We start from the raw sequence: 25,838 nt of genomic DNA on the forward strand, positions 1-25,838 counted from the left end.
GAAGCGATACGCCACTAGTTGTGTATCTTAAGAGAATCATCGTTACTTTTGCCAGGGGTTTCTAGAAGTTGCTGATTTGATTCTGCTGGTGACGAGGCATTGGCTACCTCAAGAGACTCATAGAGATTCCTGCCAGTTCTTCACCCAAATACACATTTTTTAGATATTCTTTCCAGTCTGCCTGATAGCTACGCCACTAGTTGTGTATCTTAAGAGTCATTGTAACTTTTGCCAGGGGTTTCTTGAAGTTGCTGATGTGATTATGCTGGTGACGAGGCATTGGCTACCCTATGAGTGTCATAGTGATTCCTGCTAGTTGCTCACCCAAATACACATTTTTTTGATACTTTGGCCAGTCTGCCTCAAGTGACACCCCACTAGCTGTGTATCTTATGAGAAGCTTCGTTACCTTTGCAAGCGGTTTCTTGAAGTTGGTGATGGGATTATGTTGGTGACGAGGCATTGGCTACCTTAAGAGATTCATAGTGCTTCCTGCCAGTTGCTCACCCAAATACACATTTTGAGATACTGTGGCCAGTGTGCCTGAAGCGATACGCCACTAGTTGTGTATCTTAAGAGAAACATCGTTACTCTTGCCAGCGGTTTCTTGACTTTGAAGCTGTGATTATACTGGTGACGAGATATTGGCTACCCTAAGAGAGTCACAGTGTTTCGTGCCAGTTGCTCACCCAAATACACATTTTTTAGATACTGTTTCCAGTGTGCCTGAAGCGATACGCCACTAGTTGTGTATCTTAAGAGAAACATCGTTACTTTTGCCAGCGGTTTCTAGAAGTTGCTGATTTGATTCTGCTGGTGACGAGGCATTGGCTACCTCAAGAGAGTCATAGAGATTCCTGCCAGTTCTTCACCCAAATACACATTTCTTAGATACTCTTTCCAGTCTGCCTGATAGCTACGCCACTAGTTGTGTATCTTAAGAGTCATTGTAACTTTTGCCAGGGGTTTCTTGAAGTTGCTGATGTGATTATGCTGGTGACGAGGCATTGGCTACCCTATGAGTGTCATAGTGATTCCTGCTAGTTGCTCACCCAAATACACATTTTTTTGATACTTTGGCCAGTCTGCCTCAAGTGACACCCCACTAGCTGTGTATCTTATGAGAAGCTTCGTTACCTTTGCAAGCGGTTTCTTGAAGTTGGTGATGGGATTATGTTGGTGACGAGGCATTGGCTACCTTAAGAGATTCATAGTGCTTCCTGCCAGTTGCTCACCCAAATACACATTTTGAGATACTGTGGCCAGTGTGCCTGAAGCGATACGCCACTAGTTGTGTATCTTAAGAGAAACATCGTTACTCTTGCCAGCGGTTTCTTGACTTTGAAGCTGTGATTATACTGGTGACGAGATATTGGCTACCCTAAGAGAGTCACAGTGTTTCCTGCCAGTTGCTCACCCAAATACACATTTTTTAGATACTGTTTCCAGTGTGCCTGAAGCGATACGCCACTAGTTGTGTATCTTAAGAGAAACATCGTTACTTTTGCCAGCGGTTTCTAGAAGTTGCTGATTTGATTCTGCTGGTGACGAGGCATTGGCTACCTCAAGAGAGTCATAGAGATTCCTGCCAGTTCTTCACCCAAATACACATTTCTTAGATACTCTTTCCAGTCTGCCTGATAGCTACGCCACTAGTTGTGTATCTTAAGAGTCATTGTAACTTTTGCCAGGGGTTTCTTGAAGTTGCTGATGTGATTATGCTGGTGACGAGGCATTGGCTACCCTATGAGTGTCATAGTGATTCCTGCTAGTTGCTCACCCAAATACACATTTTTTTGATACTTTGGCCAGTCTGCCTCAAGTGACACCCCACTAGCTGTGTATCTTATGAGAAGCTTCGCTACTTTTGCAAGCGGTTTCTTGAAGTTGGTGATGGGATTATGTTGGTGACGAGGCATTGGCTACCTTAAGAGAGTCATAGTGCTTCCTGCCAGTTGCTCACCCAAATACACATTTTGAGATACTGTGGCCAGTCTGCCTGAAGCGATACGCCACTAGTTGTGTATCTTAAGAGAAACATCGTTACTCTTGCCAGCGGTTTCTTGACATTGAAGCTGTGATTATACTGGTGACGAGATATTGGCTACCCTAAGAGAGTCACAGTGTTTCGTGCCAGTTGCTCACCCAAATACACATTTTTTAGATACTGTTTCCAGTGTGCCTGAAGCGATACGCCACTAGTTGTGTATCTTAAGAGAATCATCGTTACTTTTGCCAGGGGTTTCTAGAAGTTGCTGATTTGATTCTGCTGGTGACGAGGCATTGGCTACCTCAAGAGACTCATAGAGATTCCTGCCAGTTCTTCACCCAAATACACATTTTTTAGATATTCTTTCCAGTCTGCCTGATAGCTACGCCACTAGTTGTGTATCTTAAGAGTCATTGTAACTTTTGCCAGGGGTTTCTTGAAGTTGCTGATGTGATTATGCTGGTGACGAGGCATTGGCTACCCTATGAGTGTCATAGTGATTCCTGCTAGTTGCTCACCCAAATACACATTTTTTTGATACTTTGGCCAGTCTGCCTCAAGTGACACCCCACTAGCTGTGTATCTTATGAGAAGCTTCGTTACCTTTGCAAGCGGTTTCTTGAAGTTGGTGATGGGATTATGTTGGTGACGAGGCATTGGCTACCTTAAGAGATTCATAGTGCTTCCTGCCAGTTGCTCACCCAAATACACATTTTGAGATACTGTGGCCAGTGTGCCTGAAGCGATACGCCACTAGTTGTGTATCTTAAGAGAAACATCGTTACTCTTGCCAGCGGTTTCTTGACTTTGAAGCTGTGATTATACTGGTGACGAGATATTGGCTACCCTAAGAGAGTCACAGTGTTTCGTGCCAGTTGCTCACCCAAATACACATTTTTTAGATACTGTTTCCAGTGTGCCTGAAGCGATACGCCACTAGTTGTGTATCTTAAGAGAAACATCGTTACTTTTGCCAGCGGTTTCTAGAAGTTGCTGATTTGATTCTGCTGGTGACGAGGCATTGGCTACCTCAAGAGAGTCATAGAGATTCCTGCCAGTTCTTCACCCAAATACACATTTCTTAGATACTCTTTCCAGTCTGCCTGATAGCTACGCCACTAGTTGTGTATCTTAAGAGTCATTGTAACTTTTGCCAGGGGTTTCTTGAAGTTGCTGATGTGATTATGCTGGTGACGAGGCATTGGCTACCCTATGAGTGTCATAGTGATTCCTGCTAGTTGCTCACCCAAATACACATTTTTTTGATACTTTGGCCAGTCTGCCTCAAGTGACACCCCACTAGCTGTGTATCTTATGAGAAGCTTCGCTACTTTTGCAAGCGGTTTCTTGAAGTTGGTGATGGGATTATGTTGGTGACGAGGCATTGGCTACCTTAAGAGAGTCATAGTGCTTCCTGCCAGTTGCTCACCCAAATACACATTTTGAGATACTGTGGCCAGTCTGCCTGAAGCGATACGCCACTAGTTGTGTATCTTAAGAGAAACATCGTTACTCTTGCCAGCGGTTTCTTGACATTGAAGCTGTGATTATACTGGTGACGAGATATTGGCTACCCTAAGAGAGTCACAGTGTTTCGTGCCAGTTGCTCACCCAAATACACATTTTTTAGATACTGTTTCCAGTGTGCCTGAAGCGATACGCCACTAGTTGTGTATCTTAAGAGAATCATCGTTACTTTTGCCAGGGGTTTCTAGAAGTTGCTGATTTGATTCTGCTGGTGACGAGGCATTGGCTACCTCAAGAGACTCATAGAGATTCCTGCCAGTTCTTCACCCAAATACACATTTTTTTAGATATTCTTTCCAGTCTGCCTGATAGCTACGCCACTAGTTGTGTATCTTAAGAGTCATTGTAACTTTTGCCAGGGGTTTCTTGAAGTTGCTGATGTGATTATGCTGGTGACGAGGCATTGGCTACCCTATGAGTGTCATAGTGATTCCTGCTAGTTGCTCACCCAAATACACATTTTTTTGATACTTTGGCCAGTCTGCCTCAAGTGACACCCCACTAGCTGTGTATCTTATGAGAAGCTTCGTTACCTTTGCAAGCGGTTTCTTGAAGTTGGTGATGGGATTATGTTGGTGACGAGGCATTGGCTACCTTAAGAGATTCATAGTGCTTCCTGCCAGTTGCTCACCCAAATACACATTTTGAGATACTGTGGCCAGTGTGCCTGAAGCGATACGCCACTAGTTGTGTATCTTAAGAGAAACATCGTTACTCTTGCCAGCGGTTTCTTGACTTTGAAGCTGTGATTATACTGGTGACGAGATATTGGCTACCCTAAGAGAGTCACAGTGTTTCGTGCCAGTTGCTCACCCAAATACACATTTTTTAGATACTGTTTCCAGTGTGCCTGAAGCGATACGCCACTAGTTGTGTATCTTAAGAGAAACATCGTTACTTTTGCCAGGGGTTTCTAGAAGTTGCTGATTTGATTCTGCTGGTGACGAGGCATTGGCTACCTCAAGAGAGTCATAGAGATTCCTGCCAGTTCTTCACCCAAATACACATTTCTTAGATACTCTTTCCAGTCTGCCTGATAGCTACGCCACTAGTTGTGTATCTTAAGAGTCATTGTAACTTTTGCCAGGGGTTTCTTGAAGTTGCTGATGTGATTATGCTGGTGACGAGGCATTGGCTACCCTATGAGTGTCATAGTGATTCCTGCTAGTTGCTCACCCAAATACACATTTTTTTGATACTTTGGCCAGTCTGCCTCAAGTGACACCCCACTAGCTGTGTATCTTATGAGAAGCTTCGTTACCTTTGCAAGCGGTTTCTTGAAGTTGGTGATGGGATTATGTTGGTGACGAGGCATTGGCTACCTTAAGAGATTCATAGTGCTTCCTGCCAGTTGCTCACCCAAATACACATTTTGAGATACTGTGGCCAGTGTGCCTGAAGCGATACGCCACTAGTTGTGTATCTTAAGAGAAACATCGTTACTCTTGCCAGCGGTTTCTTGACTTTGAAGCTGTGATTATACTGGTGACGAGATATTGGCTACCCTAAGAGAGTCACAGTGTTTCGTGCCAGTTGCTCACCCAAATACACATTTTTTAGATACTGTTTCCAGTGTGCCTGAAGCGATACGCCACTAGTTGTGTATCTTAAGAGAAACATCGTTACTTTTGCCAGCGGTTTCTAGAAGTTGCTGATTTGATTCTGCTGGTGACGAGGCATTGGCTACCTCAAGAGAGTCATAGAGATTCCTGCCAGTTCTTCACCCAAATACACATTTTTTAGATACTCTTTCCAGTCTGCCTGACAGCTACGCCACTAGTTGTGTATCTTAAGAGTCATTGTAACTTTTGCCAGGGGTTTCTTGAAGTTGCTGATGTGATTATGCTGGTGACGAGGCATTGGCTACCCTATGAGTGTCATAGTGATTCCTGCTAGTTGCTCACCCATATACACATTTTTTTGATACTTTGGCCAGTCTGCCTCAAGTGACACCCCACTAGCTGTGTATCTTATGAGAAGCTTCGTTACCTTTGCAAGCGGTTTCTTGAAGTTGGTGATGGGATTATGTTGGTGACGAGGCATTGGCTACCTTAAGAGAGTCATAGTGCTTCCTGCCAGTTGCTCACCCAAATACACATTTTGAGATACTGTGGCCAGTCTGCCTGAAGCGATACGCCACTAGTTGTGTATCTTAAGAGAAACATCGTTACTCTTGCCAGCGGTTTCTTGACTTTGAAGCTGTGATTATACTGGTGACGAGATATTGGCTACACTAAGAGAGTCACAGTGTTTCGTGCCAGTTGCTCACCCAAATACACATTTCTTAGATACTGTTTCCAGTGTGCCTGAAGCGATACGCCACTAGTTGTGTATCTTAAGAGAAACATCGTACTTTTGCCAGGGGTTTCTAGAAGTTGCTGATTTGATTCTGCTGGTGACGAGGCATTGGCTACCTCAAGAGAGTCATAGAGATTCCTGCCAGTTCTTCACCCAAATACACATTTTTTTTTTGGTTTTTCTTTCCAGTCTGCCTGATAGCTACGCCACTAGTTGTGTATCTTAAGAGTCATTGTAACTTTTGCCAGGGGGTTCTTGAAATTGCTGATGTGATTATGCTGGTGACGAGGCATTGGCTACCCTATGAGTGTCATAGTGATTCCTGCTAGTTGCTCACCCAAATACACATTTTTTTGATACTTTGGCCAGTCTGCCTCAAGGGACACCCCACTAGCTGTGTATCTTATGAGAAGCCTCGTTACTTTTGCAAGCGGTTTCTTGAAGTTGGTGATGGGATTATGTTGGTGACGAGGCATTGGCTACCTTAAGAGAGTCATAGTGCTTCCTGCCAGTTGCTCACCCAAATACACATTTTGAGATACTGTGGCCAGTCTGCCTGAAGCGATACGCCACTAGTTGTGTATCTTAAGAGAAACATCGTTACTCTTGCCAGCGGTTTCTTCACATTGAAGCTGTGATTATACTGGTGACGAGATATTGGCTACCCTAAGAGAGTCACAGTGTTTCGTGCCAGTTGCTCACCCAAATACACATTTTTTAGATACTGTTTCCAGTGTGCCTGAAGCGATACGCCACTAGTTGTGTATCTTACGAGAAACATCGTTACTTTTGCCAGGGGTTTCTAGAAGTTGCTGATTTGATTCTGCTGGTGACGAGGCATTGGCTACCTCAAGAGAGTCATAGAGATTCCTGCCAGTTCTTCACCCAAATACACATTTTTTAGATATTCTTTCCAGTCTGCCTGATAGCTACGCCACTAGTTGTGTATCTTAAGAGTCATTGTAACTTTTGCCAGGGGTTTCTTGAAGTTGCTGATGTGATTATGCTGGTGACGAGGCATTGGCTACCCTATGAGTGTCATAGTGATTCCTGCTAGTTGCTCACCCAAAATACACATTTTTTTGATACTTTGGCCAGTCTGCCTCAAGTGACACCCCACTAGCTGTGTATCTTATGAGAAGCTTCGTTACCTTTGCAAGCGGTTTCTTGAAGTTGGTGATGGGATTATGTTGGTGACGAGGCATTGGCTACCTTAAGAGAGTCATAGTGCTTCCTGCCAGTTGCTCACCCAAATACACATTTTGAGATACTGTGGCCAGTCTGCCTGAAGCGATACGCCACTAGTTGTGTATCTTAAGAGAAACATCGTTACTTTTGCCAGGGGTTTCTAGAAGTTGCTGATTTGATTCTGCTGGTGACGAGGCATTGGCTACCTCAAGAGAGTCATAGAGATTCCTGCCAGTTCTTCACCCAAATACACATTTTTTAGATACTCTTTCCAGTCTGCCTGATAGCTACGCCACTAGTTGTGTATCTTAAGAGTCATTGTAACTTTTGCCAGGGGTTTCTTGAAGTTGCTGATGTGATTATGCTGGTGACGAGGCATTGGCTACCCTATGAGTGTCATAGTGATTCCTGCTAGTTGCTCACCCAAATACACATTTTTTTGATACTTTGGCCAGTCTGCCTCAAGTGACACCCCACTAGCTGTGTATCTTATGAGAAGCTTCGTTACCTTTGCAAGCGGTTTCTTGAAGTTGGTGATGGGATTATGTTGGTGCCGAGGCATTGGCTACCTTAAGAGAGTCATAGTGCTTCCTGCCAGTTGCTCACCCAAATACACATTTTGAGATACTGTGGGCAGTCTGCCTGAAGCGATACGCCACTAGTTGTGTATCTTAAGAGAAACATCGTTACTCTTGCCAGCGGTTTCTTGACTTTGAAGCTGTGATTATACTGGTGACGAGATATTGGCTACCCTAAGAGAGTCACAGTGTTTCGTGCCAGTTGCTCACCCAAATACACATTTTTTAGATACTGTTTCCAGTGTGCCTGAAGCGATACGCCACTAGTTGTGTATCTTAAGAGAAACATCGTTACTTTTGCCAGGGGTTTCTAGAAGTTGCTGATTTGATTCTGCTGGTGACGAGGCATTGGCTACCTCAAGAGAGTCATAGAGATTCCTGCCATTTCTTCACCCAAATACACATTTTTTAGATACTCTTTCCAGTCTGCCTGACAGCTACGCCACTAGTTGTGTATCTTAAGAGTCATTGTAACTTTTGCCAGGGGTTTCTTGAAGTTGCTAATGTGATTATGCTGGTGACGAGGCATTGGCTACCCTATGAGTGTCATAGTGATTCCTGCTAGTTGCTCACCCATATACACATTTTTTTGATACTTTGGCCAGTCTGCCTCAAGTGACACCCCACTAGCTGTGTATCTTATGAGAAGCTTCGTTACCTTTGCAAGCGGTTTCTTGAAGTTGGTGATGGGATTATGTTGGTGACGAGGCATTGGCTACCTTAAGAGAGTCATAGTGCTTCCTGCCAGTTGCTCACCCAAATACACATTTTGAGATACTGTGGCCAGTCTGCCTGAAGCGATACGCCACTAGTTGTGTATCTTAAGAGAAACATCGTTACTCTTGCCAGCGGTTTCTTGACTTTGAAGCTGTGATTATACTGGTGACGAGATATTGGCTACACTAAGAGAGTCACAGTGTTTCGTGCCAGTTGCTCACCCAAATACACATTTCTTAGATACTGTTTCCAGTGTGCCTGAAGCGATACGCCACTAGTTGTGTATCTTAAGAGAAACATCGTTACTTTTGCCAGGGGTTTCTAGAAGTTGCTGATTTGATTCTGCTGGTGACGAGGCATTGGCTACCTCAAGAGAGTCATAGAGATTCCTGCCAGTTCTTCACCCAAATACACATTTTTTTTGGTTTTTCTTTCCAGTCTGCCTGATAGCTACGCCACTAGTTGTGTATCTTAAGAGTCATTGTAACTTTTGCCAGGGGTTTCTTGAAGTTGCTGATGTGATTATGCTGGTGACGAGGCATTGGCTACCCTATGAGTGTCATAGTGATTCCTGCTAGTTGCTCACCCAAAATACACATTTTTTTGATACTTTGGCCAGTCTGCCTCAAGTGACACCCCACTAGCTGTGTATCTTATGAGAAGCTTCTTTACCTTTGCAAGCGGTTTCTTGAAGTTGGTGATGGGATTATGTTGGTGACGAGGCATTGGCTACCTTAAGAGAGTCATAGTGCTTCCTGCCAGTTGCTCACCCAAATACACATTTTGAGATACTGTGGCCAGTCTGCCTGAAGCGATACGCCACTAGTTGTGTATCTTAAGAGAAACATCGTTACTCTTGCCAGCGGTTTCTTGACTTTGAAGCTGTGATTATACTGGTGACGAGATATTGGCTACACTAAGAGAGTCACAGTGTTTCGTGCCAGTTGCTCACCCAAATACACATTTCTTAGATACTGTTTCCAGTGTGCCTGAAGCGATACGCCACTAGTTGTGTATCTTAAGAGAAACATCGTTACTTTTGCCAGGGGTTTCTAGAAGTTGCTGATTTGATTCTGCTGGTGACGAGGCATTGGCTACCTCAAGAGAGTCATAGAGATTCCTGCCAGTTCTTCACCCAGATACACATTTTTTAGATACTCTTTCCAGTCTGCCTGATAGCTACGCCACTAGTTGTGTATCTTAAGAGTCATTGTAACTTTTGCCAGGGGTTTCTTGAAGTTGCTGATGTGATTATGCTGGTGACGAGGCATTGGCTGCCCTATGAGTGTCATAGTGATTCCTGCTAGTTGCTCACCCAAATACACATTTTTTTGATACTTTGGCCAGTCTGCCTCAAGTGACACCCCACTAGCTGTGTATCTTATGAGAAGCTTCGCTACTTTTGCAAGCGGTTTCTTGAAGTTGGTGATGGGATTATGTTGGTGACGAGGCATTGGCTACCTTAAGAGAGTCATAGTGCATCCTGCCAGTTGCTCACCCAAATACACATTTTGAGATACTGTGGCCAGTCTGCCTGAAGCGATACGCCACTAGTTGTGTATCTTAAGAGAAACATCGTTACTCTTGCCAGCGGTTTCTTGACATTGAAGCTGTGATTATACTGGTGACGAGATATTGGCTACCCTAAGAGAGTCACAGTGTTTCGTGCCAGTTGCTCACCCAAATACACATTTTTTAGATACTGTTTCCAGTGTGCCTGAAGCGATACGCCACTAGTTGTGTATCTTAAGAGAATCATCGTTACTTTTGCCAGGGGTTTCTAGAAGTTGCTGATTTGATTCTGCTGGTGACGAGGCATTGGCTACCTCAAGAGAGTCATAGAGATTCCTGCCAGTTCTTCACCCAAATACACATTTTTTTTGGTTTTTCTTTCCAGTCTGCCTGATAGCTACGCCACTAGTTGTGTATCTTAAGAGTCATTGTAACTTTTGCCAGGGGGTTCTTGAAATTGCTGATGTGATTATTCTGGTGACGAGGCATTGGCTACCCTATGAGTGTCATAGTGATTCCTGCTATTTGCTCACCCAAATACACATTTTGAGATACTGTGGCCAGTCTGCCTGAAGCGATACGCCACTAGTTGTGTATCTTAAGAGAAACATCGTTACTTTTGCCAGGGGTTTCTAGAAGTTGCTGATTTGATTCTGCTGGTGACGAGGCATTGGCTACCTCAAGAGAGTCATAGAGATTCCTGCCAGTTCTTCACCCAAATACACATTTTTTAGATACTCTTTCCAGTCTGCCTGATAGCTACGCCACTAGTTGTGTATCTTAAGAGTCATTGTAACTTTTGCCAGGGGTTTCTTGAAGTTGCTGATGTGATTATGCTGGTGACGAGGCATTGGCTACCCTATGAGTGTCATAGTGATTCCTGCTAGTTGCTCACCCAAATACACATTTTTTTTGATACTTTGGCCAGTCTGCCTCAAGTGACACCCCACTAGCTGTGTATCTTATGAGAAGCTTCGTTACCTTTGCAAGCGGTTTCTTGAAGTTGGTGATGGGATTATGTTGGTGACGAGGCATTGGCTACCTTAAGAGAGTCATAGTGCTTCCTGCCAGTTGCTCACCCAAATACACATTTTGAGATACTGTGGCCAGTCTGCCTGAAGCGATACGCCACTAGTTGTGTATCTTAAGAGAAACATCGTTACTCTTGCCAGCGGTTTCTTGACTTTGAAGCTGTGATTATACTGGTGACGAGATATTGGCTACACTAAGAGAGTCACAGAGTTTCGTGCCAGTTGCTCACCCAAATACACATTTCTTAGATACTGTTTCCAGTGTGCCTGAAGCGATACGCCACTAGTTGTGTATCTTAAGAGAAACATCGTTACTTTTGCCAGGGGTTTCTAGAAGTTGCTGATTTGATTCTGCTGGTGACGAGGCATTGGCTACCTCAAGAGAGTCATAGAGATTCCTGCCAGTTCTTCACCCAAATACACATTTTTTTTGGTTTTTCTTTCCAGTCTGCCTGATAGCTACGCCACTAGTTGTGTATCTTAAGAGTCATTGTAACTTTTGCCAGGGGGTTCTTGAAATTGCTGATGTGATTATGCTGGTGACGAGGCATTGGCTACCCTATGAGTGTCATAGTGATTCCTGCTAGTTGCTCACCCAAATACACATTTTTTTGATACTTTGGCCAGTCTGCCTCAAGTGACACCCCACTAGCTGTGTATCTTATGAGAAGCTTCGTTACTTTTGCAAGCGGTTTCTTGAAGTTGGTGATGGGATTATGTTGGTGACGAGGCATTGGCTACCTTAAGAGAGTCATAGTGCTTCCTGCCAGTTGCTCACCCAAATACACATTTTGAGATACTGTGGCCAGTCTGCCTGAAGCGATACGCCACTAGTTGTGTATCTTAAGAGAAACATCGTTACTCTTGCCAGCGGTTTCTTCACATTGAAGCTGTGATTATACTGGTGACGAGATATTGGCTACCCTAAGAGAGTCACAGTGTTTCGTGCCAGTTGCTCACCCAAATACACATTTTTTAGATACTGTTTCCAGTGTGCCTGAAGCGATACGCCACTAGTTGTGTATCTTACGAGAAACATCGTTACTTTTGCCAGGGGTTTCTAGAAGTTGCTGATTTGATTCTGCTGGTGACGAGGCATTGGCTACCTCAAGAGAGTCATAGAGATTCCTGCCAGTTCTTCACCCAAACACACATTTTTTAGATATTCTTTCCAGTCTGCCTGATAGCTACGCCACTAGTTGTGTATCTTAAGAGTCATTGTAACTTTTGCCAGGGGTTCCTTGAAGTTGCTGATGTGATTATGCTGGTGACGAGGCATTGGCTACCCTATGAGTGTCATAGTGATTCCTGCTAGTTGCTCACCCAAAATACACATTTTTTTGATACTTTGGCCAGTCTGCCTCAAGTGACACCCCACTAGCTGTGTATCTTATGAGAAGCTTCGTTACCTTTGCAAGCGGTTTCTTGAAGTTGGTGATGGGATTATGTTGGTGACGAGGCATTGGCTACCTTAAGAGAGTCATAGTGCTTCCTGCCAGTTGCTCACCCAAATACACATTTTGAGATACTGTGGCCAGTCTGCCTGAAGCGATACGCCACTAGTTGTGTATCTTAAGAGAAACATCGTTACTTTTGCCAGGGGTTTCTAGAAGTTGCTGATTTGATTCTGCTGGTGACGAGGCATTGGCTACCTCAAGAGAGTCATAGAGATTCCTGCCAGTTCTTCACCCAAATACACATTTCTTAGATACTCTTTCCAGTCTGCCTGATAGCTACGCCACTAGTTGTGTATCTTAAGAGTCATTGTAACTTTTGCCAGGGGTTTCTTGGAGTTGCTGATGTGATTATGATGGTGACGAGGCATTGGCTACCCTATGAGTGTCATAGTGATTCCTGCTAGTTGCTCACCCAAATACACATTTTTTTGATACTTTGGCCAGTCTGCCTCAAGTGACACCCCACTAGCTGGGTATCTTATGAGAAGCTTCGTTACCTTTTGCAAGCGGTTTCTTGAAGTTGGTGATGGGATTATGTTGGTGACAAGGCATTGGCTACCTTAAGAGAGTCATAGTGCTTCCTGCCAGTTGCTCACCCAAATACACATTTTGAGATACTGTGGCCAGTGTGCCTGAAGCGATACGCCACTAGTTGTGTATCTTAAGAGAAACATCGTTACTCTTGCCAGCGGTTTCTTGACTTTGAAGCTGTGATTATACTGGTGACGAGATATTGGCTACCCTAAGAGAGTCACAGTGTTTCGTGCCAGTTGCTCACCCAAATACACATTTTTTAGATACTGTTTCCAGTGTGCCTGAGGCGATACGCCACTAGTTGTGTATCTTAAGAGAAACATCGTTACTTTTGCCAGCGGTTTCTAGAAGTTGCTGATTTGATTCTGCTGGTGACGAGGCATTGGCTACCTCAAGAGAGTCATAGAGATTCCTGCCAGTTCTTCACCCAAATACACATTTCTTAGATACTCTTTCCAGTCTGCCTGATAGCTACGCCACTAGTTGTGTATATTAAGAGTCATTGTAACTTTTGCCAGGGGTTTCTTGAAGTTGCTGATGTGATTATGCTGGTGACGAGGCATTGGCTACCCTATGAGTGTCATAGTGATTCCTGCTAGTTGCTCACCCAAATACACATTTTTTTGATACTTTGGCCAGTCTGCCTCAAGTGACACCCCACTAGCTGTGTATCTTATGAGAAGCTTCGTTACCTTTGCAAGCGGTTTCTTGAAGTTGGTGATGGGATTATGTTGGTGACGAGGCATTGGCTACCTTAAGAGAGTCATAGTGCTTCCTGCCAGTTGCTCACCCAAATACACATTTTGAGATACTGTGGCCAGTCTGCCTGAAGCGATACGCCACGAGTTGTGTATCTTAAGAGAAACATCGTTACTCTTGCCAGCGGTTTCTTGACTTTGAAGCTGTGATTATACTGGTGACGAGATATTGGCTACCCTAAGAGAGTCACAGTGTTTCGTGCCAGTTGCTCACCCAAATACACATTTTTTAGATACTGTTTCCAGTGTGCCTGAAGCGATACGCCACTAGTTGTGTATCTTAAGAGAAACATCGTTACTTTTGCCAGGGGTTTCTAGAAGTTGCTGATTTGATTCTGCTGGTGACGAGGCATTGGCTACCTCAAGAGAGTCATAGAGATTCCTGCCAGTTCTTCACCCAGATACACATTTTTTAGATACTCTTTCCAGTCTGCCTGATAGCTACGCCACTAGTTGTGTATCTTAAGAGTCATTGTAACTTTTGCCAGGGGTTTCTTGAAGTTGCTGATGTGATTATGCTGGTGACGAGGCATTGGCTACCCTATGAGTGTCATAGTGATTCCTGCTAGTTGCTCACCCAAATACACATTTTTTTGATACTTTGGCCAGTCTGCCTCAAGTGACACCCCACTAGCTGTGTATCTTATGAGAAGCTTCGTTACTTTTGCAAGCGGTTTCTTGAAGTTGGTGATGGGATTATGTTGGTGACGAGGCATTGGCTACCTTAAGAGAGTCATAGTGCTTCCTGCCAGTTGCTCACCCAAATACACATTTTGAGATACTGTGGCCAGTCTGCCTGAAGCGATACGCCACTAGTTGTGTATCTTAAGAGAAACATCGTTACTCTTGCCAGCGGTTTCTTGACATTGAAGCTGTGATTATACTGGTGACGAGATATTGGCTACCCTAAGAGAGTCACAGTGTTTCGTGCCAGTTGCTCACCCAAATACACATTTTTTAGATACTGTTTCCAGTGTGCCTGAAGCGATACGCCACTAGTTGTGTATCTTAAGAGAATCATCGTTACTTTTGCCAGGGGTTTCTAGAAGTTCCTGATTTGATTCTGCTGGTGACGAGGCATTGGCTACCTCAAGAGACTCATAGAGATTCCTGCCAGTTCTTCACCCAAATACACATTTTTTAGATATTCTTTCCAGTCTGCCTGATAGCTACGCCACTAGTTGTGTATCTTAAGAGTCATTGTAACTTTTGCCAGGGGTTTCTTGAAGTTGCTGATGTGATTATGCTGGTGACGAGGCATTGGCTACCCTATGAGTGTCATAGTGATTCCTGCTAGTTGCTCACCCAAATACACATTTTTTTTGATACCTTGGCCAGTCTGCCTCAAGTGACACCCCACTAGCTGTGAATCTTATGAGAAGCTTCGTTACCTTTGCAAGCGGTTTCTTGAAGTTGGTGATGGGATTATGTTGGTGACAAGGCATTGGCTACCTTAAGAGAGTCATAGTGCTTCCGTTACCTTTGCAAGCGGTTTCTTGAAGTTGGTGATGGGATTATGTTGGTGACGAGGCATTGGCTAACTTAAGAGACTCATAGTGCTTCCTGCCAGTTGCTCACCCAAATACACATTTTGAGATACTGTGGCCAGTCTGCCTGAAGCGATACGCCACTAGTTGTGTATCTTAAGAGAAACATCGTTACTCTTGCCAGCGGTTTCTTGACTTTGAAGCTGTGATTATACTGGTGACGAGATATTGGCTACCCTAAGAGAGTCACAGTGTTTCGTGCCAGTTGCTCACCCAAATACACATTTTTTAAATACTGTTTCGAGTGTGCCTCAAGCGATACGCCACTAGTTGTGTATCTTAAGAGAAACATCGTTACTTTTGCCAGGGGTTTCTAGAAGTTGCTGATTTGATTCTGCTGGTGAAGAGGCATTGGCTACCTCAAGAGAGTCATAGAGATTCCTGCCAGTTCTTCACCCAAATACACATTACTTAGATACTCTTTCCAGTCTGCCTGAAGCGATACGCCACTAGTTGTGTATCTTAAGAGAAACATCGTTACTCTTGCCAGCGGTTTCTTGACTTTGAAGCTGTGATTATACTGGTGACGAGATATTGGCTACCCTAAGAGAGTCACAGTGTTTCGTGCCAGTTGCTCACCCAAATACACATTTTTTAGATACTGTTTCCAGTGTGCCTGAAGCGATACGCCACTAGTTGTGTATCTTAAGAGAAACATCGTTACTTTTGCCAGGGGTTTCTAGAAGTTGCTGATTTGATTCTGCTGGTGACGAGGCATTGGCTACCTCAAGAGAGTCATAGAGATTCCTGCCAGTTCTTCACCCAGATACACATTTTTTAGATACTCTTTCCAGTCTGCCTGATAGCTACGCCACTAGTTGTGTATCTTAAGAGTCATTGTAACTTTTGCTAGGGGTTTCTTGAAGTTGCTGATGTGATTATGCTGGTGACGAGGCATTGGCTACCCTATGAGTGTCATAGTGATTCCTGCTAGTTGCTCACCCAAATACACATTTTTTTGATACTTTGGCCAGTCTGCCTCAAGTGACACCCCACTAGCTGTGTATCTTATGAGAAGCTTCGTTACTTTTGCAAGCGGTTTCTTGAAGTTGGTGATGGGATTATGTTGGTGACGAGGCATTGGCTACCTTAAGAGAGTCATAGTGCTTCCTGCCAGTTGCTCACCCAAATACACATTTTGAGATACTGTGGCCAGTCTGCCTGAAGCGATACGCCACTAGTTGTGTATCTTAAGAGAAACATCGTTACTCTTGCCAGCGGTTTCTTGACATTGAAGCTGTGATTATACTGGTGACGAGATATTGGCTACCCTAAGAGAGTCACAGTGTTTCGTGCCAGTTGCTCACCCAAATACACATTTTTTAGATACTGTTTCCAGTGTGCCTGAAGCGATACGCCACTAGTTGTGTATCTTAAGAGAATCATCGTTACTTTTGCCAGGGGTTTCTAGAAGTTGCTGATTTGATTCTGCTGGTGACGAGGCATTGGCTACCTCAAGAGACTCATAGAGATTCCTGCCAGTTCTTCACCCAAATACACATTTTTTAGATATTCTTTCCAGTCTGCCTGATAGCTACGCCACTAGTTGTGTATCTTAAGAGTCATTGTAACTTTTGCCAGGGGTTTCTTGAAGTTGCTGATGTGATTATGCTGGTGACGAGGCATTGGCTACCCTATGAGTGTCATAGTGATTCCTGCTAGTTGCTCACCCAAATACACATTTTTTTTTGATACCTTGGCCAGTCTGCCTCAAGTGACACCCCACTAGCTGTGAATCTTATGAGAAGCTTCGTTACCTTTGCAAGCGGTTTCTTGAAGTTGGTGATGGGATTATGTTGGTGACAAGGCATTGGCTACCTTAAGAGAGTCATAGTGCTTCCGTTACCTTTGCAAGCGGTTTCTTGAAGTTGGTGATGGGATTATGTTGGTGACGAGGCATTGGCTAACTTAAGAGACTCATAGTGCTTCCTGCCAGTTGCTCACCCAAATACACATTTTGAGATACTGTGGCCAGTCTGCCTGAAGCGATACGCCACTAGTTGTGTATCTTAAGAGAAACATCGTTACTCTTGCCAGCGGTTTCTTGACTTTGAAGCTGTGATTATACTGGTGACGAGATATTGGCTACCCTAAGAGAGTCACAGTGTTTCGTGCCAGTTGCTCACCCAAATACACATTTTTTAAATACTGTTTCGAGTGTGCCTCAAGCGATACGCCACTAGTTGTGTATCTTAAGAGAAACATCGTTACTTTTGCCAGGGGTTTCTAGAAGTTGCTGATTTGATTCTGCTGGTGAAGAGGCATTGGCTACCTCAAGAGAGTCATAGAGATTCCTGCCAGTTCTTCACCCAAATACACATTTTTTAGATACTCTTGCCAGTCTGCCTGATAGCTACGCCACTAGTTGTGTAACTTAAGAGTCGTTGTAACTTTTGCCAGGGATTTCTTGAAGTTGCTGATGTGATTATGCTGGTGACGAGGCATTGGCTACCCTATGAGTGTCATAGTGATTCCTGCTAGTTGCTCACCCAAATACATATTTTTTTGATACTTTGGTCAGTCTGCCTCAAGTAACACCCCACTAGCTGTGTATCTTATGAGAAGCTTCGTTACCTTTGCAAGCGGTTTCTTGAAGTTGGTGATGGGATTATGTTGGTGACGAGGCATTGGCTACCTTAAGAGGGTCATAGTGCTTCCAGACAGTTGCTCACCCAAATACACATTTTGAGATACTGTGGCCAGTGTGCCTGAAGCGATACGCCACTAGTTGTGTATCTTAAGAGAAACATCGTTACTTTTGCCAGGGGTTTCTAGAAGTTGCTGATTTGATTCTGCTGGTGACGAGGCATTGGCTACCTCAAGAGAGTCATAGAGATTCCTGCCAGTTCTTCACCCAAATACACATTTTTTAAATACTCTTTCCAGTCTGCCTCATAGCTACGCCACTAGTTGTGTATCTTAAGAGTCATTGTAACTTTTGCCAGGGGTTTCTTGAAGTTGCTGATGTGATTATGCTGGTGACGAGGCATTGGCTACCCTATGAGTGTCATAGTGATTCCTGCTAGTTGCTCACCCAAATACACATTTTTTTGATACTTTGGCCAGTCTGCCTCAAGTGACACCCCACTAGCTGTGTATCTTATGAGAAGCTTCGTTACCTTTGCAAGCGGTTTCTTGAAGTTGGTGATGGGATTATGTTGGTGCAGAGGCATTGGCTACCTTAAGAGAGTCATAGTGCTTCCTGCCAGTTGCTCACCCAAATACACATTTTGAGATACTGTGGGCAGTCTGCCTGAAGCGATACGCCACTAGTTGTGTATCTTAAGAGAAACATCGTTACTTTTGCCAGGGGTTTCTAGAAGTTGCTGATTTGATTCTGCTGGTGACGAGGCATTGGCTACCTCAAGAGAGTCATAGAGATTCCTGCCAGTTCTTCACCCAAATACACATTTCTTAGATACTCTTTCCAGTCTGCCTGATAGCTACGCCACTAGTTGTGTATCTTAAGAGTCATTGTAACTTTTGCCAGGGATTTCTTGAAGTTGCTGATGTGATTATGCTGGTGACGAGGCATTGGCTACCCTATGAGTGTCATAGTGATTCCTGCTAGTTGCTCACCCAAATACATATTTTTTTGATACTTTGGCCAGTCTGCCTCAAGTAACACCCCACTAGCTGTGTATCTTATGAGAAGCTTCGTTACCTTTGCAAGCGGTTTCTTGAAGTTGGTGATGGGATTATGTTGGTGACGAGGCATTGGCTACCTTAAGAGGGTCATAGTGCTTCCAGACAGTTGCTCACCCAAATACACATTTTGAGATACTGTGGCCAGTCTGCCTGAAGCGATACGCCACTAGTTGTGTATCTTAAGAGAAACATCGTTACTCTTGCCAGCGGTTTCTTGACTTTGAAGCTGTGATTATACTGGTGACGAGATATTGGCTACCCTAAGAGAGTCACAGTGTTTCGTGCCAGTTGCTCACCCAAATACACATTTTTTAGATACTGTTTCCAGTGTGCCTGAGGCGATACGCCACTAGTTGTGTATCTTAAGAGAAACATCGTTACTTTTGCCAGCGGTTTCTAGAAGTTGCTGATTTGATTCTGCTGGTGACGAGGCATTGGCTACCTCAAGAGAGTCATAGAGATTCCTGCCAGTTCTTCACCCAAATACACATTTCTTAGATACTCTTTCCAGTCTGCCTGATAGCTACGCCACTAGTTGTGTATCTTAAGAGTCATTGTAACTTTTGCCAGGGGTTTCTTGAAGTTGCTGATGTGATTATGCTGGTGACGAGGCATTGGCTACCCTATGAGTGTCATAGTGATTCCTGCTAGTTGCTCACCCAAATACACATTTTTTTGATACTTTGGCCAGTCTGCCTCAAGTGACACCCCACTAGCTGTGTATCTTATGAGAAGCTTCGTTACCTTTGCAAGCGGTTTCTTGAAGTTGGTGATGGGATTATGTTGGTGACGAGGCATTGGCTACCTTAAGAGAGTCATAGTGCTTCCTGCCAGTTGCTCACCCAAATACACATTTTGAGATACTGTGGCCAGTCTGCCTGAAGCGATACGCCACTAGTTGTGTATCTTAAGAGAAACATCGTTACTCTTGCCAGCGGTTTCTTGACTTTGAAGCTGTGATTATACTGGTGACGAGATATTGGCTACCCTAAGAGAGTCACAGTGTTTCGTGCCAGTTGCTCACCCAAATACACATTTTTTAGATACTGTTTCCAGTGTGCCTGAAGCGATACGCCACTAGTTGTGTATCTTAAGAGAAACATCGTTACTTTTGCCAGGGGTTTCTAGAAGTTGCTGATTTGATTCTGCTGGTGACGAGGCATTGGCTACCTCAAGAGAGTCATAGAGATTCCTGCCAGTTCTTCACCCAGATACACATTTTTTAGATACTCTTTCCAGTCTGCCTGATAGCTACGCCACTAGTTGTGTATCTTAAGAGTCATTGTAACTTTTGCCAGGGGTTTCTTGAAGTTGCTGATGTGATTATGCTGGTGACGAGGCATTGGCTACCCTATGAGTGTCATAGTGATTCCTGCTAGTTGCTCACCCAAATACACATTTTTTTGATACTTTGGCCAGTCTGCCTCAAGTGACACCCCACTAGCTGTGTATCTTATGAGAAGCTTCGTTACTTTTGCAAGCGGTTTCTTGAAGTTGGTGATGGGATTATGTTGGTGACGAGGCATTGGCTACCTTAAGAGAGTCATAGTGCTTCCTGCCAGTTGCTCACCCAAATACACATTTTGAGATACTGTGGCCAGTCTGCCTGAAGCGATACGCCACTAGTTGTGTATCTTAAGAGAAACATCGTTACTCTTGCCAGCGGTTTCTTGACATTGAAGCTGTGATTATACTGGTGACGAGATATTGGCTACCCTAAGAGAGTCACAGTGTTTCGTGCCAGTTGCTCACCCAAATACACATTTTTTAGATACTGTTTCCAGTGTGCCTGAAGCGATACGCCACTAGTTGTGTATCTTAAGAGAATCATCGTTACTTTTGCCAGGGGTTTCTAGAAGTTGCTGATTTGATTCTGCTGGTGACGAGGCATTGGCTACCTCAAGAGACTCATAGAGATTCCTGCCAGTTCTTCACCCAAATACACATTTTTTAGATATTCTTTCCAGTCTGCCTGATAGCTACGCCACTAGTTGTGTATCTTAAGAGTCATTGTAACTTTTGCCAGGGGTTTCTTGAAGTTGCTGATGTGATTATGCTGGTGACGAGGCATTGGCTACCCTATGAGTGTCATAGTGATTCCTGCTAGTTGCTCACCCAAATACACATTTTTTTTGATACCTTGGCCAGTCTGCCTCAAGTGACACCCCACTAGCTGTGAATCTTATGAGAAGCTTCGTTACCTTTGCAAGCGGTTTCTTGAAGTTGGTGATGGGATTATGTTGGTGACAAGGCATTGGCTACCTTAAGAGAGTCATAGTGCTTCCGTTACCTTTGCAAGCGGTTTCTTGAAGTTGGTGATGGGATTATGTTGGTGACGAGGCATTGGCTAACTTAAGAGACTCATAGTGCTTCCTGCCAGTTGCTCACCCAAATACACATTTGGAGATACTGTGGCCAGTCTGCCTGAAGCGATACGCCACTGGTTGTGTATCTTAAGAGAAACATCGTTACTCTTGCCAGCGGTTTCTTGACTTTGAAGCTGTGATTATACTGGTGACGAGATATTGGCTACCCTAAGAGAGTCACAGTGTTTCGTGCCAGTTGCTCACCCAAATACACATTTTTTAAATACTGTTTCCAGTGTGCCTCAAGCGATACGCCACTAGTTGTGTATCTTAAGAGAAACATCGTTACTTTTGCCAGGGGTTTCTAGAAGTTGCTGATTTGATTCTGCTGGTGAAGAGGCATTGGCTACCTCAAGAGAGTCATAGAGATTCCTGCCAGTTCTTCACCCAAATACACATTTTTTAGATACTCTTGCCAGTCTGCCTGATAGCTACGCCACTAGTTGTGTATCTTAAGAGTCGTTGTAACTTTTGCCAGGGATTTCTTGAAGTTGCTGATGTGATTATGCTGGTGACGAGGCATTGGCTACCCTATGAGTGTCATAGTGATTCCTGCTAGTTGCTCACCCAAATACATATTTTTTTGATACTTTGGTCAGTCTGCCTCAAGTAACACCCCACTAGCTGTGTATCTTATGAGAAGCTTCGTTACCTTTGCAAGCGGTTTCTTGAAGTTGGTGATGGGATTATGTTGGTGACGAGGCATTGGCAACCTTAAGAGGGTCATAGTGCTTCCAGACAGTTGCTCACCCAAATACACATTTTGAGATACTGTGGCCAGTCTGCCTGAAGCGATACGCCACTAGTTGTGTATCTTAAGAGAAACATCGTTACTCTTGCCAGCGGTTTCTTGACTTTGAAGCTGTGATTATACTGGTGACGAGATATTGGCTACCCTAAGAGAGTCACAGTGTTTCGTGCCAGTTGCTCACCCAAATACACATTTTTTAGATACTGTTTCCAGTGTGCCTGAAGCGATAAGCCACTAGTTGTGTATCTTAAGAGAAACATCGTTACTTTTGCCAGGGGTTTCTAGAAGTTGCTGATTTGATTCTGCTGGTGACGAGGCATTGGCTACCTCAAGAGAGTCATAGAGATTCCTGCCAGTTCTTCACCCAAATACACATTTTTTAGATACTCTTTCCAGTCTGCCTGATAGCTACGCCACTAGTTGTGTATCTTAAGAGTCATTGTAACTTTTGCCAGGGGTTTCTTGAAGTTGCTGATGTGATTATGCTGGTGACGAGGCATTGGCTACCCTATGAGTGTCATAGTGATTCCTGCTAGTTGCTCACCCAAATACACATTTTTTTGATACTTTGGCCAGTCTGCCTCAAGTGACACCCCACTAGCTGTGTATCTTATGAGAAGCTTCGTTACTTTTGCAAGCGGTTTCTTGAAGTTGGTGATGGGATTATGTTGGTGACGAGGCATTGGCTACCTTAAGAGAGTCATAGTGCTTCCTGCCAGTTGCTCACCCAAATACACATTTTGAGATACTGTGGCCAGTCTGCCTGAAGCGATACGCCACTAGTTGTGTATCTTAAGAGAAACATCGTTACTCTTGCCAGCGGTTTCTTGACTTTAAAGCTGTGATTATACTGGTGACGAGATATTGGCTACCCTAAGAGAGTCACAGTGTTTCGTGCCAGTTGCTCACCCAAATACACATTTTTTAGATACTGTTTGCAGTGTGCCTGAAGCGATACGCCACTAGTTGTGTATCTTAAGAGAAACATCGTTACTTTTGCCAGGGGTTTCTAGAAGTTGCTGATTTGATTCTGCTGGTGACGAGGCATTGGCTACCTCAAGAGAGTCATAGAGATTCCTGCCAGTTCTTCACCCAAATACACATTTTTTAGATACCCTTTCCAGTCTGCCTGATAGCTACGCCACTAGTTGTGTATCTTAAGAGTCATTGTAACTTTTGCCAGGGGTTTCTTGAAGTTGCTGATGTGATTATGCTGGTGACGAGGCATTGGCTACCCTATGAGTGTCATAGTGATTCCTGCTAGTTGCTCACCCAAATACACATTTTTTTGATACTTTGGCAAGTCTGCCTCAAGTGACACCCCACTAGCTGTGTATCTTATGAGAAGCTTTGTTACTTTTGCAAGCGGTTTCTTGAAGTTGGTGATGGGATTATGTTGGTGACGAGGCATTGGCTACCTTAAGAGAGTCATAGTGCTTCCTGCCAGTTGCTCACCCAAATACACATTTGAGATACTGTGGCCAGTGTGCCTGAAGCGATACGCCACTAGTTGTGTATCTTAAGAGAAACATCGTTACTTTTGCCAGGGGTTTCTAGAAGTTGCTGATTTGATTCTGCTGGTGACGAGGCATTGGCTACCTCAAGAGAGTCATAGAGATTCCTGCCAGTTCTTCACCCAAATACACATTTTTTAAATACTCTTTCCAGTCTGCCTCATAGCTACGCCACTAGTTGTGTATCTTAAGAGTCATTGTAACTTTTGCCAGGGGTTTCTTGAAGTTGCTGATGTGATTATGCTGGTGACGAGGCATTGGCTACCCTATGAGTGTCATAGTGATTCCTGCTAGTTGCTCACCCAAATACACATTTTTTTGATACTTTGGCCAGTCTGCCTCAAGTGACACCCCACTAGCTGTGTATCTTATGAGAAGCTTCGTTACCTTTGCAAGCGGTTTCTTGAAGTTGGTGATGGGATTATGTTGGTGCCGAGGCATTGGCTACCTTAAGAGAGTCATAGTGCTTCCTGCCAGTTGCTCACCCAAATACACATTTTGAGATACTGTGGGCAGTCTGCCTGAAGCGATACGCCACTAGTTGTGTATCTTAAGAGAAACATCGTTACTTTTGCCAGGGGTTTCTAGAAGTTGCTGATTTGATTCTGCTGGTGAAGAGGCATTGGCTACCTCAAGAGAGTCATAGAGATTCCTGCCAGTTCTTCACCCAAATACACATTTTTTAGATACTCTTTCCAGTCTGCCTGATAGCTACGCCACTAGTTGTGTATCTTAAGAGTCATTGTAACTTTTGCCAGGGATTTCTTGAAGTTGCTGATGTGATTATGCTGGTGACGAGGCATTGGCTACCCTATGAGTGTCATAGTGATTCCTGCTAGTTGCTCACCCAAATACATATTTTTTTGATACTTTGGCCAGTCTGCCTCAAGTAACACCCCACTAGCTGTGTATCTTATGAGAAGCTTCGTTACCTTTGCAAGCGGTTTCTTGAAGTTGGTGATGGGATTATGTTGGTGACGAGGCATTGGCTACCTTAAGAGGGTCATAGTGCTTCCAGACAGTTGCTCACCCAAATACACATTTTGAGATACTGTGGCCAGTCTGCCTGAAGCGATACGCCACTAGTTGTGTATCTTAAGAGAAACATCGTTACTCTTGCCAGCGGTTTCTTGACTTTGAAGCTGTGATTATACTGGTGACGAGATATTGGCTACCCTAAGAGAGTCACAGTGTTTCGTGCCAGTTGCTCACCCAAATACACATTTTTTAGATACTGTTTCCAGTGTGCCTGAAGCGATAAGCCACTAGTTGTGTATCTTAAGAGAAACATCGTTACTTTTGCCAGGGGTTTCTAGAAGTTGCTGATTTGATTCTGCTGGTGACGAGGCATTGGCTACCTCAAGAGAGTCATAGAGATTCCTGCCAGTTCTTCACCCAAATACACATTTTTTAGATACTCTTTCCAGTCTGCCTGATAGCTACGCCACTAGTTGTGTATCTTAAGAGTCATTGTAACTTTTGCCAGGGGTTTCTTGAAGTTGCTGATGTGATTATGCTGGTGACGAGGCATTGGCTACCCTATGAGTGTCATAGTGATTCCTGCTAGTTGCTCACCCAAATACACATTTTTTTGATACTTTGGCCAGTCTGCCTCAAGTGACACCCCACTAGCTGTGTATCTTATGAGAAGCTTCGTTACTTTTGCAAGCGGTTTCTTGAAGTTGGTGATGGGATTATGTTGGTGACGAGGCATTGGCTACCTTAAGAGAGTCATAGTGCTTCCTGCCAGTTGCTCACCCAAATACACATTTTGAGATACTGTGGCCAGTCTGCCTGAAGCGATACGCCACTAGTTGTGTATCTTAAGAGAAACATCGTTACTCTTGCCAGCGGTTTCTTGACTTTAAAGCTGTGATTATACTGGTGACGAGATATTGGCTACCCTAAGAGAGTCACAGTGTTTCGTGCCAGTTCTTCACCCAAATACACATTTTTTAGATACTGTTTCCAGTGTGCCTGAAGCGATACGCCACTAGTTGTGTATCTTAAGAGAAACATCGTTACTTTTGCCAGGGGTTTCTAGAAGTTGCTGATTTGATTCTGCTGGTGAAGAGGCATTGGCTACCTCAAGAGAGTCATAGAGATTCCTGCCAGTTCTTCACCCAAATACACATTTTTAGATACTCTTTCCAGTCTGCCTGATAGCTACGCCACTAGTTGTGTATCTTAAGAGTCATTGTAACTTTTGCCAGGGGTTTCTTGAAGTTGCTGATGTGATTATGCTGGTGACGAGGCATTGGCTACCCTATGAGTGTCATAGTGATTCCTGCTAGTTGCTCTCCCAAATACACATTTTTTTGATACTTTGGCAAGTCTGCCTCAAGTGACACCCCACTAGCTGTGTATCTTATGAGAAGCTTCGTTACTTTTGCAAGCGGTTTCTTGAAGTTGGTGATGGGAT

The sequence above is a fragment of the Schistocerca nitens genome, chromosome 3, assembly GCF_023898315.1.
Source record: "Schistocerca nitens isolate TAMUIC-IGC-003100 chromosome 3, iqSchNite1.1, whole genome shotgun sequence".
Classification (NCBI taxonomy): domain Eukaryota; kingdom Metazoa; phylum Arthropoda; class Insecta; order Orthoptera; family Acrididae; genus Schistocerca; species Schistocerca nitens.